Source organism: Silene latifolia, chromosome 10 (genome assembly GCF_048544455.1).
Source record: "Silene latifolia isolate original U9 population chromosome 10, ASM4854445v1, whole genome shotgun sequence".
Classification (NCBI taxonomy): Eukaryota; Viridiplantae; Streptophyta; class Magnoliopsida; order Caryophyllales; family Caryophyllaceae; genus Silene; species Silene latifolia.
This window is the reverse complement of record NC_133535.1, coordinates 163,073,158-163,086,545: the sequence shown is the minus strand read 5'-3', so window position 1 is coordinate 163,086,545 and position 13,388 is coordinate 163,073,158. Positions and strand designations below refer to the sequence as shown.

At 44.0% G+C, this 13,388-nt stretch overlaps 1 protein-coding gene across 1 annotated transcript in view; it reads right to left on the bottom strand.

Moving 5' to 3' along the window:
* Positions 1–13,388, bottom strand: part of LOC141606832 (cryptochrome-1) — a 134,570-nt gene that overhangs the window by 58,139 nt on the left and 63,043 nt on the right. The gene's annotated exons all lie outside the window — the stretch shown is intronic.

The following is a 13,388-nucleotide window of genomic DNA, read 5'->3' as shown; positions in this document are numbered from 1 at the left end:
GTCGACCTACCATCATGACATCAACAGTAGAGGAGCAAGCCGGTGTCGAATATCCTCTTGGTTCGTAAGTGGTGGAGGGTGTTGACCCACTTGGTTGTAGGTGGCTAAGAGTAGACCGGGCTTACAGGGATCACTTGATTGGATTAGTTCAATGTAGGCATGCACTTGATACCATGACCTACATTATGTTCACTTGGCAACCCTATACTACATATGTCCTTTCCCTTCTTATCGCCATTTGTACCGAAGATCCTAGTGAGTGCATTGTAAATGCACCACTCATTTACTTTGAAGCTGTTGAGTGGCATTTTCCTAATAGAGTTGTTAGGCAATTTGGTTGGCATCCTACGGTTCCCCCTCTATGTAAAACATCTAAAAAGGTGCATAAAATTTATAGTTGGGGAACTGTCACTGATTATGAGGACTTGCATAAAGAAAGCATTGCGAAGTGGAATAACCGCAAGACTAGATTGACCCCTAGAGGTGTTCCTTACAATGGTTACCTTGACTACAATGATGCATACCTACAATGGTATCGTGCCATCACTCGTCTAGTAGTTAGTAACCTCAGTACCGAAACACAAAGCAAAGACTTGTATGAGAAGAAACACAATTTTTATCCCAATACGGCGGACTACATGCTACTTGTAAGTATTTTTTTTAATTTAACAACCTTTGTCTAATAGTAACCTTAAGTCATCAAATAAGGGTCTTTATCTTTGAATTGTCACAATTTATGACTTTTATTTCAACATGTTTGACAATCTCAGTCTTACTCTAATTTCGGTCATATACGTTTTAAAATTGATTTTTGGAGTTTAATTTGAGATTTAAAGGTAAAAAGATTGGATTTTGAAGTTACCCAGATGATAAAATTAGCTAATTTGGGAGAAATGTGAGGCACTACAAGAAAAACGCGGGTTAGTGACGGCCCTACCGACGAAAAAAGGAGGCCGTCAGAAAACACGGGTTACTGACGGATTTGTGACGGAAATTCCGTCAGTAACGTTTCCTGACGGATATCCCGTCAGTATCCCGTCAGTAACCTAGGTTTTAAGGTAAAAATAGGTGAATTTGAATGAGCTCAATTTCTCTCCATTTCCTAAAAAGAAATGGAGATGCAAGTTCCTATTAATGGTCCGGATCGCATCTTGGCAATATCTAACGATTCTCAATTTACGCATAAAAGTAAAGGAAAAATGGGAGTGAAAAGGGTAATTATTATTAAAATAGATTGTGAGAGGAAATGGAGAGAAAAGAAAAGGAGAGGATCCAAATCCAATTTGAAGTTACCCAGATGAGTGATTTTGGTTAATTTATGAGATTAGTAAAGATTTAAGTAAGAAAGTTGGTTAATTTAAAATTGATTTTTGGAGTTTTTTTTTGGCAGCCGTAAATCTTCCAAGTGACCGTCAATCAAGTAACAAAAAGGAAAAAAAAAAGGTTCAATGACCTCTCCTTTCTCTACTCCTAGAGTACTTAGGTTCCGTTTGACAAGGCATTTCAGGTACCTGATTTAGTCAAAATAGCTTATTTGACCAAAATTTCAGGTACCTTATTTTTTTGTAAACGTTTGGCAAGTTAAATAAACCAACTGAAATGAAATGCTACCTAGAGTAACATTTGAGATTTCAGGTATCTGATTTGGTTTGATTTTTCGTTTTTACCCTTTGCATTTTTACTATTAAATAATTATCATATCCTTTTATGTCATTTCATCAAAATCAGTTACCTTTTCAATTAATTTGCCAAACATTTTTTTATTTGATTCCTGAAAACGAACAGGTTGATTCCTGAAATGAGCTCGGACGCGTGATTGAAAAACAGGGAGAAAAAGAAACAGGGTCCAGTACGACCTTCCGAACGGCTGAAATTGTAATACACGGTTTTTCGGGATTCCTGGGTCCCGGAACAAAATTCTCCGGAAATCACATAGAAAGTTCCTCGGGTCAGATAAAGCGGCCACACAAAGTTTGAGCACCAACGGAAGACATTTGGGGTTGTCGGTGTGCCAGAAACCAGCATTCGCCGAAACTCGGACTATCGTGAAAAATGTGTTAAAGCTCGTTATTTGAGGCTGAAATCGAACAGGTTGATTCCTGAAAACGAACAGGTTGATTCCTGAAATGAGCTCGGACGCATGATTAAAAACGAGGAGAAAAAAAACAGGTCCAGACGACCTTCCGAACGGCTGAAATTGAAGTGTATAATACACGGTTTTTCGGAATTTCGGGGTCCCGGAACAAAATTTTCCGGAAATCACATAGAAAGTTCATCGGGTTAGAAAAAGTGGCCACGCAAAGTTTAAGCACCAACGGAAGACATTTGGGGGTGCCGGTGTGCCACAAACCAGCATTCGCCGAAACTCGGATTATCGTGAAAAATGTGTTAAAGCTCGTTATTTGAGGTGAAATCGAACAGGTTGATTCACGAAATCGAACAGGTTGATTCTCGAAATGAGCTCGGACGCGTGATTGAAAAACAGGGAGAAAAAAAACAGGGTCGACGACATTCGAACGAGCAGTGAAATTGAAGTTTGTATATATAATACACGGTTTTGAGATTCGGGGTCCGGAACCAAATTCTCAGGAAATCACATAGAAAGTTCCTCGGGTCAGATAAAAAGGCCACGCAAAGTTTGAGCACCAACGGAAGACAAATGTGTTAAAGCTCGTTATTTGAGGCTGAAATCGAACAGTTAGATTCCTGAAATGAGCTCGGACGCGTGATTGAAAAACAGGAGAAAAAAAACAGGTCCGTCGACGACTTTCCGATGAAATTTGAATTGAAGTGTATAATACACGGTTTTCGGGATTCGGGGTCCGGAACAAAAATCTCCGGAAATCACATAGAAAGTTCATCGGGTCAGATAAAGCGGCCACGCAAAGGTTGAGCACCAACGGAAGACATTTGGGTGCGGTGTGCCTACAAAAACAAAGATTCGCCAAAACTCGGATTATCGTGAAAAATGTGTTAAAGCTCGTTAGTTGAGGCTGAAATCGAACAGGTTGATTCCTGAAATCGAACGGGTTGATTCCTGAAATGAGCTCGGACGCGTGATTGAAAAAAAGGGAGAAAAAAAAATAGGGTTTGGTACGACCTTCCGAACGGCTGAAATTGAAGTGTATAATACACGGTTTTTCGGGATTCCGGGGTCCCGGAACAAAATTCTCCGGAAATCACATAGAAAGTTCCTCGGGTCAGATAAAAAGGCCACGCAAAGTTTGAGCACCAACGGAAGATATTTGGGGGTGCCGGTGTGCCACAAACCAGCATCCGCCGAAACTCGTATTATCGTGAAAAATGAGTTAAAGCTCGTTATTTGAGGCTGAAATCGAACAGGTTGATTCCTGAAATGAGCTCGGACGCGTGATTGAAAAACAGGGAGAAAAAGAATCGGGTCGATTACGACCTTCCGAACAGTGAAAATGAAGTGTATAATACACGGTTTTTCGGGATTCAGGGGTCCCGGAACAAAATTCTCCGGAAATCACATAGAAAGTTCCTCGGGTCAGATAAAAAGGCCACGCAAAGTTTGAGCACCAACGGAAGATATTTGGGGGTGCGGTGTGCTACAAACCAAAGATTCGCCAAAACTCGGATTATCGTGAAAAATGTGTTAAAGGTCGTTATTTGAGGATGAAATCGAACAGGTTGATTCACGAAAACGAACAGGTTGATTCTGAAATGAGCTCGGACGCGTGATTGAAAAACAGGGAGAAAAAAAACAGGGTCAGATCGACCTTCCGAACAGTGAAATTGTAATACACGGTTTTCGGGATTCGGGTCCGGAACAAAATTCTCGGAAATCACATAGAAAGTTCCTCGGGTCAGATAAAGCGGCCACACAAAGTTTGAGCACCAACGGAAGACATTTGGGGTTGTCGGTGTGCGAAACCGCGATTCGCGAAACTCGGACTATCGTGAAAAATGTGTTAAAGCTCGTTATTTGAGGCTGAAATCGAGCAGGTTGATTCAAAACGAACAGGTTGATTCTGAAATGAGCTCGGACGCATGATTAAAAAACGGGAGAAAAAAAACAGGGTCCAGTCACGACCTTAGAACAGTTTGAAATTGAAGTGTATAATACACGGTTTTTTGAATTTCGGGGTCCGGAACAAAATTTTCCGGAAATCACATAGAAAGTTCATCGGGTTAGAAAAAGTGGCCACGCAAAGTTTAAGCACCAACGGAAGACATTTGGGGGTGCCGGTGTACCTGACAAACCAAAGATTCGCCGAAACTCGGATTATCGTGAAAAATGTGTTAAAGGTCGTTATTTGATTTGAAATCGAACGGGTTGATTCACGAAATCGAACAGGTTGATTCTGAAATGAGCTCGGACGCGTGATTGAAAAACGAGGAGAAAAAGAATCGGGTCCGTGACGACCTTCCGAACAGTGAAAATGAAGTGTATAATACACGGTTTTCGGGATTCGGGGTCCCGGAACAAAATTCTCGGAAATCACATAGAAAGTTCCTCGGGTCGGATAAAAGGCCACGCAAAGTTTGAGCACCAACGGAAGATATTTGGGGGTGCCGGTGTGCCCAAACCAAAGATTCGCCAAAACTCGGATTATCGTGAAAAATGTGTTAAAGCTCGTTATTTGAGGTGAAATCGAACAGGTTGATTCCTGAAATCGAACAGGTTGATTCCTGAAATGAGCTCGGACGCCTGATTGAAAAACCGGGAGAAAAAGAAACAGTGGTCAGACGACCTTCAGAATGGCTGAAATTGAAGTGAATAATACGCGGTTTTTCGGGCTTCCGGGGTCCCGGAATAAAATTCTCCGGAAATCACATAGGAAGTTTCTCGGGTCAGATAAAGCGATCACGCAAAGTTTGAGCACCAATGGAAGACATTTGGGGGTGCGGTGTGCCCTGGCAAAGATTCGCGAAACTCGGATTATCGTGAAAAATGTGTTAAAGCTCGTTATTTGAGGTGAAATCGAAGCAGTTGATTCTTGAATTGAGCTCGGACGCGTGATTGAAAGACGGGAGAAAAAAAGCAGTCCAGACGACCTTCCGAACGGCATAAATTGAAGTTGTATAATACACGGTTTTTCGGGATTCCGGGGTCCCGGAACAAAATTCTCCGGAAATCATATAGAAAGTTCCTCGGGTCAGATAAAGCGGCCACGCAAAGTTAGAGGACCAACGGAAGGCATTTGGGGTGCGGTGTGCGAAAACAAAGATTCGCCGAAACTCGAATTATCGTGAAAAATGTGTTAAAGCTCGTTATTTGAGGTAGAAATCGAACAGGTTGATTCCTGAAATAAGCTCGGACGCGTGATTGAAAAACAGGAGAAAAAGAAACAGTGGTCCGACGACTTTAAACGGGTGAAATTGAAGTGTAAAATACACGGTTTTTCGGGATTAGGGGTCCCAGAACAAAATTCTCGGAAATCACATAGAAAGTTCATCGGGTCGAGATAAAAGGCCACGCAAAGTTTGAGCACCAACGGAAGACATTTGGGGGTGCCGGTGTGCCACAAACCAAGCATCGCCGAAACTCGGATTATCGTGAAAAATGTGTTAAAGCTCGTTATTTGAGGTTGAAATCGAACAGGTTGATTCCTGAAATCGAACAGGTTGATTCCTGAAATGAGCTCGGCGCGTGATTGAAAAACAAGGTGAAAAAGAAACAGGGTCCGGTACGACCTTCCGAACGGCTTAAATTGAAGTGTATATAATACACGGTTTTTCGGGCTTCCATGGTCCCGGAACAAAATTCTCCGGAAATCACATAGAAAGTTCCTCGGGTCAGATAAAGCGGCCACGCAAAGTTTGAGCACCAACGGAAGACATTTGGGGGTGCCGGTGTGCCACAAACCATCATTCGCCGAAACTCGGATTATCGTGAAAAATGTGTTAAAGCTCGTTATTTGAGGCTGAAATCGAACAGGTTTATTCCTGAAATCGAACATGTTGATTCCCGAAATGAGCTCGGACGCGTGATTGAAAAATAGGGGAAAAAGAAACAGGGTTCGGTACGATCTTCCGAACGGCTGAAATTGAAGTGTATATAATACACGGTTTTTCGGGGTTCCGGGGTCCCGGAACAAAATTCTCCGGAAATCACATAGAAAGTTCCTCGGGTCAGATAAAGCGACCACGAAAAGTTTGAGCACCAACGGAAGATATTTGGGGGTGCCGGTGTGCCACAAACCAGCATTCGCCGAAACTAGGATTATCGTGAAAAATGTGTTAAAGTTCGTTATTTGAGGCTGAAAATGAACAGGCTGATTTCTGAAATGGAACAGGTTGATTCCTGAAATGAGCTCGGACGCGTGATTGAAAAACAGGGAGAAAAAGAAACAGGGTCCGGTACGACCTCTCGAACGACTGAAATTGAAGTGTTTTCGGGATTCCGGGGTCACGGAACAAAATTCTCCGGAAATCACATAGAAAGCTCCTCGGGTCAGATAAAGCGGCCACGCAAAGTTTGAGCACGAACGGAAGAAATTTGGGGGTGCCGGTGTGCCACAAACCAGCATCCGCCGAAACTCGTATTATCGTGAAAAATGAGTTAAAGCTCGTTATTTGAGGCTGAAATCGAACAGGTTGATTCCTGAAATGAGCTCGGACGCGTGATTGAAAAACAGGGAGAAAAAGAATTAGGGTCCGGTACGACCTTCCGAACGGCTGAAAATGAAGTGTATAATACACGGTTTTTCGGGATTAGGGGTCCGGAACAAAATTCTCGGAAATCACATAGAAAGTTCCTCGGGTCGGATAAAAGGCCACGCAAAGTTTGAGCACCAACGGAAGATATTTGGGGGTGCCGGTGTGTACCAAACCAAAGATCATCGCCGAAACTCGTATTATCGTGAAAAATGAGTTAAAGCTCGTTATTTGAGGCTGAAATCGAACAAGTTGATTCTGAAATGAGCTCGGACGCGTGATTGAAAAACAGGGAGAAAAAGAATCGAGTCCAGTACGACCTTCCGAACGGTGAAAATGAAGTGTATAATACACGGTTTTTCGGGATTAAAGTCCCGGAACAAAATTCTCGGAAATCACATAGAAAGTTCCTCGGGTCGAGATAAAAGGCCACGCAAAGTTTGAGCACCAACGGAAGATATTTGGGGGTGCGGTGTGCCCAAACCAAAGCATTCGCCGAAACTCGGATTATCGTGAAAAATGTGTTAAAGGTCGTTATTTGAGGCTAAAATCGAACAGGTTGATTCACGAAATCGAACAGGTTGATTCTGAAATGAGCTCGGACGCGTGATTGAAAACGGGTAGAAAAAAAAACAGGTCGTACGACATTCGAACGATCGAAATTGAAGTTTGTATATATAATACACGGTTTTCAGATTAGGGGTCCGGAACCAAATTCTCCGGAAATCACATAGAAAGTTCCTCGGGTCAGATAAAAAGGCCACGCAAAGTTTGAGCACCAACGGAAGACAAATGTGTTAAAGCTCGTTATTTGAGGCTGAAATCGAACAGGTTGATTCTTGAAATGAGCTCGGACGGGTGATTTAAAAACAGGGAGAAAAAGAAACAGGGTCCAGTACGACTTTCCGACAGCTGAAATTGAAGTGTATAATACACTGTTTTTCGGGATTCCGTGGTCCCGGAACAAAAATCTCCGGAAATCACATAGAAAGTTCATCGGGTCAGATAAAGCGGCCACGCAAAGTTTGAGCACCAACGGAAGACATTTGGGGTGCCGGTGTGCCACAAAACAGCATTCGCCAAAACTCGGATTATCGTGAAAAATGTGTTAAAGCTCGTTAGTTGAGGCTGAAATCGAACAGGTTGATTCCTGAAATCGAACGGGTTGATTCCTGAAATGAGCTCGGACGCGTGATTGAAAAAAAGGGAGAAAAACAAATAGGGTTTGGTACGACCTTCCGAACGACTGAAATTGAAGTGTATAATACACGGTTTTTCGGGATTCCGGGGTCCCGGAACAAAATTCTCCGGAAATCACATAGAAAGTTCCTCGGGTCAGATAAAAAGGCCACGCAAAGTTTGAGCACCAACGGAAGATATTTGGGGGTGCCGGTGTGCCACAAACCAGCATCCGCCGAAACTCGTATTATCGTGAAAAATGAGTTAAAAGCTCGTTATTTGAGGCTGAAATCGAACAGGTTGATTCCTGAAATGAGCTCGGACGCGTGATTGAAAAACAGGGAGAAAAAGAATCAGGGTCCGGTACGACCTTCCGAACGGCTGAAAATGAAGTGTATAATACACGGTTTTTCGGGATTCCGGGGTCCCGGAACAAAATTCTCCGGAAATCACATAGAAAGTTCCTCGGGTCAGATAAAAAGGCCACGCAAAGTTTGAGCACCAACGGAAGACATTTGGGGGTGCCGGTGTGCCACAAACCAGCATTCGCCGAAACTCGGATTATCGTGAAAAATGTGTTAAAGCTCGTTATTTGAGGCTGAAATCGAACAGGTTGATTCCTGAAATCGAACAGGTTGATTCCTGAAATGAGCTCGGACGCCTGATTGAAAAACAGGGAGAAAAAGAAACAGGGTCCGGTACGACCTTCAGAATGGCTGAAATTGAAGTGAATAATACGCGGTTTTTCGGGCTTCCGGGGTCCCGGAACAAAATTCTCCGGAAATCACATAGGAAGTTTCTCGGGTCAGATAAAGCGATCACGCAAAGTTTGAGCACCAATGGAAGACATTTGGGGGTGCCGGTGTGCCACAAAGCAGCATTCGCCGAAACTCGGATTATCGTGAAAAATGTGTTAAAGCTCGTTATTTGAGGCTGAAATCGAACAGATTGATTCTTGAATTGAGCTCGGACGCGTGATTGAAAGACAGGGAGAAAAAGAAACAGAGTCCGGTACGACCTTCCGAACGGCATAAATTGAAGTTGTATAATACACGGTTTTTCGGGATTCCGGGGTCCCGAACAAAATTCTCCGGAAATCATATAGAAAGTTCCTCGGGTCAGATAAAGCGGCCACGCAAAGTTAGAGGACCAACGGAAGACATTTGGGGGTGCCGGTGTGCCAGAAACCAGCATTCGCCGAAACTCGAATTATCGTGAAAAATGTGTTAAAGCTTGTTATTTGAGGCTGAAATTGAACAGGTTGATTCCTGAAATAAGCTCGGACGCGTGATTGAAAAACAGGGAGAAAAAGAAACAGGGTCCGGTACGACTTTCCGACGGCTGAAATTGAAGTGTAAAATACACGGTTTTTCGGGATTCCGGGGTCCCAGAACAAAATTCTCCGGAAATCACATAGAAAGTTCATCGGGTCAGATAAAAAGGCCACGCAAAGTTTGAGCACCAACGGAAGACATTTGGGGGTGCCGGTGTGCCACAAACCAGCATCCGCCGAAACTCGGATTATCGTGAAAAATGTGTTAAAGCTCGTTATTTGAGGTTGAAATCGAACAGATTGATTCCTGAAATGGAACAGGTTGATTCCTGAAATGAGCTCGGCGCGTGATTGAAAAACAAGGTGAAAAAGAAACAGGGTCCGGTACGACCTTCCGAACGGCTTAAATTGAAGTGTATATAATACACGGTTTTTCGGGCTTCCATGGTCCCGGAACAAAATTCTCCGGAAATCACATAGAAAGTTCCTCGGGTCAGATAAAGCGGCCACGCAAAGTTTGAGCACCAACGGAAGACATTTGAAGGTGCCGGTGTGCCACAAACCATCATTCGCCGAAACTCGGATTATCGTGAAAAATGTGTTAAAGCTCGTTATTTGCGGCTGAAATCGAACAGGTTTATTCCTGAAATCGAACATGTTGATTCCCGAAATGAGCTCGGACGCGTGATTGAAAAATAGGGGAAAAAGAAACAGGGTTCGGTACGATCTTCCGAACGGCTGAAATTGAAGTGTATAATACACGGTTTTTCGGGGTTCCGGGGTCCCGGAACAAAATTCTCCGGAAATCACATAGAAAGTTCCTTGGGTCAGATAAAGCGACCACGAAAAGTTTGAGCACCAACGGAAGATATTTGGGGGTGCCGGTGTGCCACAAACCAGCATTCGCCGAAACTAGGATTATCGTGAAAAATGTGTTAAAGTTCGTTATTTGAAATTTGAAAATGAACAGGCTGATTTCTGAAATGGAACAGGTTGATTCCTGAAATGAGCTCGGACGCGTGATTGAAAAACAGGGAGAAAAAGAAACAGGGTCCGGTACGACCTCTCGAACGACTGAAATTGAAGTGTTTTCGGGATTCCGGGGTCACGGAACAAAATTCTCCGGAAATCACATAGAAAGCTCCTCGGGTCAGATAAAGCGGCCACGCAAAGTTTGAGCACGAACGGAAGAAATTTGGGGGTGCCGGTGTGCCACAAACCAGCATTCGCCGAAACTCGGATTATCGTGAAAAATGTGTTAAAGCTCTTTATTTGAGGCTGAAATCGAACAGGTTGATTCCTGAAATCGAACAGGTTGATTCCTGAAATGAGCTCGGACGCGTGATTGAAAAACAGGGAGAAAAATAAACAGGGTCCGGTACGACCTTCCGAACGGCTGAAATTGAAGTGTATAATACACGGTTTTTCGGGATCCCGGGGTCCCGAACCAAAATTATCCGGAAATCACATAGAAAGTTCCACGGGTCAGAAAAAGCGGCCACGCAATGTTTGAGCACCAACGGAAGACATTTGAGGGTGCCGGTGTGCCACAAATCAGCATTCGCCGAAACTCGGATTATCGTGAAAAATGTGTTAAAACTCGTTATTTGAGGCTGAAGTCGAACAGGTTGATTCCTGAAATGAGCTCAGACGCGTGATTGAAAAACAGGGAGAAAAAGAAACAGGGTCCGGTACGACCTTCCGAACGGCTGAAATTGAAGTGTATAATACACGGTTTTTCGGAATTCCGGGGTCCCGGAACAAAATTATCCGAAAATCACATAGAAAGTTCCACGGGTCAGATAAAGCGGCCCCGCAATGTTTGAGCACCAACGGAAGACATTTGGGGGTGCCGGTGTGCCACAAACCAGCATTCTCCGAAACTCGGATTATCGTGAAAAATGTGTTAAACATCGTTATTGTGGCTGAAATCGAACAGGTTGATTCCTGAAATGAGCTCGTACGCGTGATTGAAAAACAGGGAGAAAAAGAAACAAAGTCCGTACGACCTTCCGAAGCGAAATTGAAGTGTATAATACACGGTTTTTCGGGATTAGGGTTAGGAACAAAATTATCCGAAAATCACATAGAAAGTTCCACGGGTCAGATAAAGCGGCCACGCAATGTTTGAGCACCAACGGAAGACATTTGGGGGTGCCGGTGTGCCACAAACCAAAGCATTCTCGAAACTCAGTTATCGTGAAAAATGTGTTAAAGCTCGTTATTTGAGGATGAAATCGAACAGTTGATTCCTGAAATCGAACATGTTGATTCCTGAAATGAGCTCAGATGCGTGATTGAAAAACAGGGAGAAAAAGAAACAGGGTCCGGTACGACCTTCCGAACGGCTGAAATTGAAGTGTATAATACACGGTTTTTGGGGATTCCGGGGTAACGGAACAAGAATATCCGAAAATCACATAGAAAGTTCCACGGGTCAGAAAAAGCGGCCCCACAATGTTTGAGCACCAACGGAAGACATTTGGGGGTGTCAGTGTGCCACAAACCAGCATTCTCCGAAACTCGGATTATCGTGAAAAATGTGTTAAAGCTCGTTATTTGAGGCTGAAATCGAACAGGTTGATTCCTGAAATGAGCTCGGACGCGTGATTGAAAAACAGGGAGAAAAAGAAACAGGGTCCGGTACGACCTTCCGAACGGCTGAAATTGAAGTGTATAATACACGGTTTTTCGGGATTCCGGGGTCCCGGAACAAAATTATCCGAAAATCACATAGAAAGTTCCACGGGTCAGATAAGCGGCCACGCAATGTTTGAGCACCAACGGAAGACATTTGGGGGTGCCGGTGTAACACCCCGGCCCAAACCGGGTCGGGAGCGGTTACTTATGATAGCTCACCAGGCTGTGTACATGGCCCACAGATCAACACGGGTCCTTTATAGCGCATTTTGTCCTCACTCATGCGCATCCCGGAAACCTTCCCAGGAGGTCACCCATCCTAAGACTACTCCCAGTCAAGCACGCTTAACTTTGGAGTTCTTTCGCATGGATGACCATAAAAGAAAGTGCACTTTGTTGATATGAGTAGTACTTCCAATCCCTTTAAGCACTAGTCATTTAAGCCTATCACTGGACCTCTTCAATTACCGTGGGGTGTTACAGTCACCCCCACTTGAAGAACGCAACGTCCTCGTTGCGCCTGAGAGCATAACCGCTAACCCAGAATCCTCCCCGCTAGGTGTGTGACCACAATGGAGCGTATAACCACTGCCTCCAGGAGCGTATAACAAGCGCCTCCGATCACCACACGGTCGCGCAGGTTGCTCGATACCACTTGTAACACCCGGCCCAAACCGGGTCGGGAGCGGTTACTTATGATAGCTCACCAGGCTGTGTACATGGCCCACAGATCAACACGGGTCCTTTATAGCGCATTTTGTCCTCACTCATGCGCATCCCGGAAACCTTCCCAGGAGGTCACCCATCCTAAGACTACTCCCAGTCAAGCACGCTTAACTTTGGAGTTCTTTCGCATGGATGACCATAAAAGAAAGTGCACTTTGTTGATATGAGTAGTACTTCCAATCCCTTTAAGCACTAGTCATTTAAGCCTATCACTGGACCTCTTCAATTACCGTGGGGTGTTACAGCCGGTGTGCCACAAACCAGTATTCTCCGAAACTCGGATTATCGTGAAAAATGTGTTAAAGCTCGTTATTGAGGCTGAAATCGAACAGGTTGATTCCTGAAATGAGCTCGGACGCGTGATTGAAAAACGGGAGAAAAAAAACAGTGGTCGTGACGACCTTCCGAACGGTGAAATTGAAGTGTTTTAGTACACGATTTTGGGATTAGGGATCCGAACAAAATTCTCGGAAATCACATAGATAGTTCCTCGGGTCGATAAAGCGGCCACGCAAAGTTTGAGCACCAACGGATGAAATTTGGGGGTGCCGGTGTGCCACAAACCAAAGATTCGCGAAACTCGGATTATCGTGAAAAATGTGTTAAAGCTCTTTATTTGAGGTTGAAATCGAACAGGTTGATTCCTGAAATCGAACAGTTGATTCTGAAATGATCTCGGACGCGTGATTGAAAACAGAGAGAAAAATAAACAGTGGTCCGATACGACCTTCCGAACGAATTTGAAATTGAAGTGTATAATACACGGTTTTTTGAATCCGGGGTCCCGAACCAAAATTATCCGGAAATCACATAGAAAGTTCCACGGGTCAGATAAAGCGGCCACGCAATGTTTGAACACCAACGGAAGACATTTGGGGGTGCCGGTGTGCCCAAAAGCATTCTCGAAACTCGGATTATCGTGAAAAATGTGTTAAAGCTCGTTATT